This window comes from Zonotrichia leucophrys, chromosome 4 (assembly GCF_028769735.1).
Source record: "Zonotrichia leucophrys gambelii isolate GWCS_2022_RI chromosome 4, RI_Zleu_2.0, whole genome shotgun sequence".
In the NCBI taxonomy this organism is placed as follows: Eukaryota; Metazoa; Chordata; class Aves; order Passeriformes; family Passerellidae; genus Zonotrichia; species Zonotrichia leucophrys.
In genome coordinates this window covers 55853146-55860493 of record NC_088173.1, presented here as the reverse complement: position 1 = coordinate 55860493, position 7348 = coordinate 55853146, and positions in this window count along the sequence as shown.

Sequence of the window (7348 nt, the reverse complement as noted above, 5' to 3'; positions counted from 1 at the left end):
TTTGGTTGGTTTGTATTTTTTTTTATTCTGTAGCATCTTCAAATATTAAAGAGTCAAAACCATTTGAAGAGTATTTATTTCCAAGCAACTTAACATAATGTTTATACTTGAAGAAATATTCAGTTTATCACTCAAATATCTGTCAGAGTATCAACATTTTCTAAAGAGAGAAGAGCAGATGTTAATATGCATAGAAGATGAATGAATTCAGGACTATTGGGTGATAACAAACAAACAACAGAAGCTCTAACTCTCCTTTCCATTAGTCCCTTCATCCTCTGGGTCCTTTCTTCCAAACTTTGAAAAGTAATGGAACTTAATGAGAGTAAAAGTACCTGTCTCCTAATTGCTTAGGATTCCAAAGTACACATTACAAACTGTTGAAAATGAGACCAAAAAGGTAAAACCTAAGTCCTAGAAAAGTTCACATTGAAGAAACATAACAATTGATATAATAGGATTAGATTTAATACACTTTATGTCTCCTAAAATGAAGTAATCAACCCTACAAAAGTAAAATGCAGAGTAATCCCCGAGACATATATATGGTTTACCACTTGCTTCAGAGTGGTTACAGAGTGTGGTGCTATGTCTAATGTCTCCTCAATTTTTTTTTTCATATTAATTATACAAAATTCAATATTTTTATTGTTGTTGCAGTTTTACCACTTTATTGTTATCTTGGCACATTTTTTGGTCTCAATAATTTCTTTGGTAACACAACTCACTGTTCAACCACTTTGGAAAAAAAAAGAGTTATTCCCTAGGTTTTCACTTCAAATTACTTCTTGTGTTTTAGATTTGAGACAATGATCTACTGAGGTTCTACTGCTTGAACTTCGTAAGGATCATTGTAGATCCCAAGGGTTCTGGCCACAGGTGGTGGCATTAGGTAGAAGTGAGGCAATACCTTTGAGGCCATCAAGCTGAGGAATGCAATGTGGAGTACAACTGTCTTAAGAGACAGCATGCAGAAAGAGTAGCATTCACAGAATTTCACTGTCAGGGCATGTCCTTAAATGGGAGCATTAACTGGGTAACAAAGTTTGGACCTACTTCCCATACACTGATGTATCACACCTGACTTCACATCTGATAAAATCTGGACAGTTGATATCACTCTGTTTTGGTGGACAGGAGGTGTAGGGCAGACGGGCTGGGACCGAGCAAACAAGAACTGAAATAAGACACTTGGGCATTTCAAGAAGTCATCATCACTGATACTACCTCAAAGGACAACTTCCCAAATCTCCTACCAAAGCAAGGAGTAAACAGATCTGGGCCAGGTGAAAAAAACAAAGTTGGGGAAATTTGGCACCTGCTTTGTACCCCATCTTACATTGTGGGTGCTGCTTCTGCCCAAGTGATTCTCAAGAGGCTTTTGGTGGCACAAGAGGACAAGAAAAGATGAAGGATTGCTCTCTGTTCTTAATCTCAGACATGGAATTGGCCTAAATTGTAGGCCAGAACTGTGCTTGTGGGAACAGAAAGCTGATCTAGAAGAGAGCAGCAGAGCCAATATCACTCATTATGTCACTGCTGGAAGACTCCAGGCAGCCCACACATACCTAATTTACTCATTGTAACTAGGAAGAATGTGACTGTTAACAAGATCTCCTACTTTGTGGCTCCACACCATGGTGTTTGAGGAAGGAGAAATTCAGTCAAAGTACTCTTCATTCTTCTTTAGTCGCCTTTCCTTCCCATTAGCCCTGACTACAGGATTACAGAGCTCATTGTTCCACTACCCTCCCCATAGGCAATGGTGGAAGGCTCAAGAGCTGCAAATATTACATTTTTTGCAAAAATTGTTAGAAGTCTGGTCTGTATGGGGATTGAGTATCTACCTGAGGAAGACGTTGCATGCCTGTGCTGTCCATGTTATTAACCAGGCTTTGGCAGCACTGGAAAAGGGTGCCAAAACCCAGCTACCTCAAATTTGATGTGGAGAGGAAGAAGTAAAAGATGGAGAAAGACATCAGGAGTATTTTACACCTCTACTTTTTAAAGCAAAATAAGCCTTAGACTTCCTGAATCCCAGATTGATTATGTTATGATTTAGCTCCAAACCCACACCTGGCAAAATAAACTCAATGGGAATTTTTTCTAAAGCCAGTGTAGTTACCTCAACTATAACTTGTCAGAGATCACAAGTGAGTAGAAAATAAAGTGAAATTAAGAACTCAATAACTTTAGATTCCATTTGAAGAATAACTTTTCTACTACTAAATCAACTGGAAATCAATTGAGGCAAGAGCATCCTGTAATTTACTACTCCCAGTATCTGCACTGTAAATTGCCTTTTTTCTTGTCTTGGCTACCTTAAACTCCACTGAATTTTCCTGACCTTCTAAGGCTTTCTTAAAAAAAATTAGAGAAGAAACAAATAAGAGAAGTTTTAAATTATTTTGTATCTTCCACTGATACTTCAATATGATCAAATATTTGCTTAACATTTTTTATATGAGTTATGATTCCTTGCTTCCTTTTAAGAAATGCCCAGGCTACACCAAAAGCACTTTAGGTGAAGATATATCTTTGGAATAGGTTTTTTGAGACCAATTTAGCAATTTTCCAAAATGAAGGAAGTGTTACTTACCATTACATGTCAGTGAAGTGAATGTATGAGCAAGTGAAAATATCCTCTTCCTCCCACTGCATTTCTTCCTCTCTCTTGAATTTCCTACACTGATTATACAAGTATGACCTTAATTGACATGAAATTAAAAAGAAAGCAGAATAAGAAAGAGATTTTGTTGGCAAAATCACTCTGTAATCCCCAAAAGAAATTTTAAATAGCTGACTCTCTAGGAGTCTTTACAATGAAATCTGATCAAAGTTTATGCCCTTCAAACAGGACCAGAGCACTATTCGTATGTAAAATGTGTGCTCCAAAACCATTATAGTTACACACAGCATAAGAGTTTCATGTGTACATACAAGTAGCAAACGGGTGTGCCTTGAAAGAGCTTGTTTGTTCAGTCCAGCCTTGAGTATTTGGATGCAAAGAGGGCCCAAACAGGCATCTTCTTTGATGTTTAATTCCCTTTAGACAGAGGTACATAAGAGATGCCTTTTGGTATTTTGTGCCACTATAATAATACTGTGTAGACCTACTGCAACTGCAAACTCTTCTGGCATATTCCACTGGTAATGACTTGTATTTGAATTAGCTTGCCTGTTTTTTCTCTGACATTTTTTATTCCCTATTCTGTCTATTGTCTTGAATATTGCTTGAAGAATGCCTGCTATGCAACTTACCGTAGAGCAAAATAACTGCAAAACCAGGCACTAGAACCATTATGATCACCAGGCCTCCCATGAGTTTATTCCATAAGCAACCTTCCATTTAATACAAAAATACAGCTTCGATTTCTGTAACAACCTCAAGGGATCTTAGACTGGAATTTTGGGTTGTGAAATTCAGATTATTGGACTCCATACATCTTTGTTGCATACTTCCATACAGCTTCCACACTAATTTATTCTCCACAGACTGTAGAGTAACCACGAGTTGCATGTGGTTGGGTTGCTCCATGCTCCCAGCTTCAGAAGAGTAAAAAGTCACCAAAATTTCCCTATTTTCTTTTGTTTGCTCTACAAGAGTCCATTTTGTTAACTTCCTCTTTGCCCAAAGCGATGGCCTAACCAGTCTCTTTATCAATCGCTAGCAAAGTGAAATGATGTAATTATGTGAAAGCACATTCCATAGTTTCAAATCTCACAGCACACATAGATCAGCTTTCAAGGTGATGTTACACAGATCAGATGACACACTATCAAAGAAGACAGCTGATCTTTTGAAGGAAGCTCATAAGTAAAAATTGCAATTAAGGATGAGAATTAAAAATCCATTACATAATTTAAACATACTGATGATTGCTTCTTGCCTTGCAAAAGGTTATAGTCTTCTCTCTTCCATTAATGCAATTTTTATTAGCAGAGAATATAAGGCTCCCAAAGAGTCGGACAGAGCAAAATGAATGTGGATCTTTTTAAACTTAAGTACCTGCAAAATTCCATTAACTGATGTAAATTTGACACTCAATTAGCCTCTCTGATGTTATAAGTGCTTTTAATATTGGGGAGAAAAACACCTCTGCCACTAATTTTGAATTGAAAATAGGCTTAATTTAGTTGATTCTAAACTTTTTTTGCAAGAATAGAAAGTTTCTTTTTATGAACAATAGGGACTCTGAGAACAGCTACCATGAGTCAGACTGGGACTATATGACATTTTCTTATGCATGCTTAACACTCTCTAGTTATAAAAAAGAAAAAAAAAGGAGTTTTCATTTCATATAATTTTTCCAAATTTCAACAACTTCTCATGAAAAATTTTACTCTAGGTGTACATCAATGGCTCATTATTTCCTTATCCCTGAAAGTCAGTTAAGTAGTTCAATATATGGCTTTACAATGTTAAAAATGCAATTGAGAGCATAGAATTAGTGAGCATTTCATGTTCCCACAGAACATCTTTCATTGACTTCACTTACAGCTGTGTGTACCCTGCACCTGTGCAAACCAAACTCCAGAGCGTGCCCAGAAAATTGAGGAAAACATGAAATTCAACCACCTGTGAAAAATTTAACAGCTTTATCCCCAAATAAAAGTAAAAAAACACATAGCATTTCCTATGCTTTCTTGTTGAAGTGTCACTATTAACGTGAATGAGAAGTGAGAGATGGGCATGTGTATACTCCTAATTACTTGAGTGTTATTCTGGGGTGAGCTATGGGTTCTGTGGCTGGAACAAGAAATGGGTTAATTCTGCATTTACACTGACTTTGAAGGTGACTTATTTCCTATGTGATACACCTAAATTTCCACCATAACTATGTTGGAAGAGCACTGCACCGGGATACAGCAGATATGTTTATACTATGTTATATGGGTTACATGAAATGATGAGCTTTTACAGCTGAAGGTTTAATGCAGAAAAGACAAATCAGTCTGCCACCACTAAACCCCACTGCCAAAAGGGGTTCTACTTGCCGTAAGTGCTTTTTTCTGAGACTTTATAGGCATTACTGCTGGGAATCTGACTCATTATGAACAAAAAAAGTTGTGCCAACAGAACTTTATAACAGAGACAAAGCTTTTGAAAGACTTGGTCTCACTCATGCAGTCATTTAAATGAGCCTTGTTTTCTTCAAGGCTGCAAGCTTTTTCTTTTGTGATATGCAATTTCAAGGGATCAATGAAGTGTTTGCTTTATGAAGAGAGGCACCTCCTTTCTTTCTGATATTTCAGTTTAAACTATTTCATCCCCTGCTGTGATTACTCCTTATAAGGCAGCAGAACAAAAAAGATTTTTACTTGTCTTGTAAACGACTTTCAGTTCTCATCACTATTTTGTCACAAGAATACATTCATTTGGTATAGTTTTCCAATTTCTTAAATTTATTATTATGACCCAGAGAGTAACAAGGACGCATGATTACCTATTGAAATTGCAAGACATTGATGAAAACGCACATAATTTTCATAGAACTCCCAATTATGTATTTTCAAAACAGTAGCCCTCAACTTCTGTTTCTAGGGGATTTTTTTTGCCAAGACACCCAGTGCTACAATACTTCACCAACTGTACCATAGAGGCCTGTACCATATACAGGCAAAACACTTCATTGCCTCACAGAAAGATATTTTCTGTTTGTTCATAAAGCAGGCTTTGTTCCTTGGTGGAAAATGCATTGCTAATGTGCCAGTTCAACAGGATAATTCATATATTCTAGCTCAGTCGGACAGTATGATATGTCACTCTTTTGTTTCCATTTTGGTTTTTTTACAGAACTTAGTTAAACTTGGCCAATACCCACAGGAAGTAATCTGTGATGACCCCAGAGACACTGAAACTCTTTAGAGCAAAGCTCTTTTTAGTTGATTCTTAAGTTAAAATATTCAAACTTGCCAAATCCAGTTGCCCCACAGTGGCAGAGCTGCTGTCCTGGTGTGCCCCCATGTGCAGCCACAGCAAGGCTGAGCACGTAGATGCACACACATGGGCACCCTTGCATGGACACACATGCATGTGCACACAGCCAGCCACACAGGACAGTATGGAGAGAAAAATCTGCACTCGGGCAAACGCCAACAGCACCAGAATATAGAGTTCCTCAACCAGTAAAATAGTTAGAAATGGAGTTTGATGAGAACACAGGACAGACTGCAGTTATTAGGCACAGGGCACGGTCAGACAAGTGTCAGATAACATGCCACTGGCCCCTGTTATTCCTAACCCTCTCTTTCCATGATTGCTCCTTTGTAGACCATGCTGATTTCTCCATTCTATGCCTTTGGTTCCTCCCCTAAACATCTCATAATGAGGTCTTGTATAATACCAAGATGCTCTTCCACAACATCCCACAATGACCCCCAAACTTGGTAGGCAGTAACCAGTTACCATGTTATTGCCAAAGTTCCATACCTTCCCGATGATATCTCACATGCAGCTCCTCACAGCACAGCCAACAAACTCCAGCTCTCTCCTCACACAGCTAACCCACTCTTTTATGGCACTCATCCTCATTGGACACAGCTGTGGCCTGTTAAGGGCAGGCGTGTTCCTAATCTTTGGTGATTAGCACAGCTGCGACTCCTCAGGGGTGAGATTACCTTCTGCACTATCTTTATTTATTCTTGCATTCTATTCCCCCACAGTAAACTCCTCACCTCACCTCCTCACTGGAACCTGTGAAGTGATCCAGAAAGCTCTCCCAGTGACTAATGGTGATGAGTGCCATCCCCAAAGCACTGATGGCTGTCCCAGATCTGACAGCCTTGGCAGGAGCCAGGGCAGGGGCTCATTTTTTCCAAGTTTGTTGTGATTCCCTCACTTCACAGTGTGACTGTCTACATCTTAGTGTTTGTGGATATGAGCTTCTAGTAATGTAACCTAACACACACTGGTACATGCTTCAGAAAAAATGGATGACTTCTGGGCAGTGATCTGTTTGGAATTTCAAAGTGGCTTAAATGGAATTTTGACAATAATGACCTGTTATAGTGCATAGTTAAGTCACCTCTTTGATGACTGAAAGTATTTCAGTAATGCTTATAAATTCCTAAAACTGAATAGGAATTTATCCTCCTCAGACAGGATATATAGCAATATCTGAATAGTTTAAGTTTACAATATACCACATTAAAATACAATTTTGTTTTGCTTGATATAGTGGTGTCTAAGCTCAGTATAAGAGAATGTATTTATGTCTCCTTTCCTTGCCCATGCCAAAAGGGCACAAAACCTTAGGGGGAAGAAGACCAGACATTTGAAGGCATTAAACATTTTACCCCTCCCAGTTTGATTTGCCATGAAGTAGGATTCAACATACTTAAATCT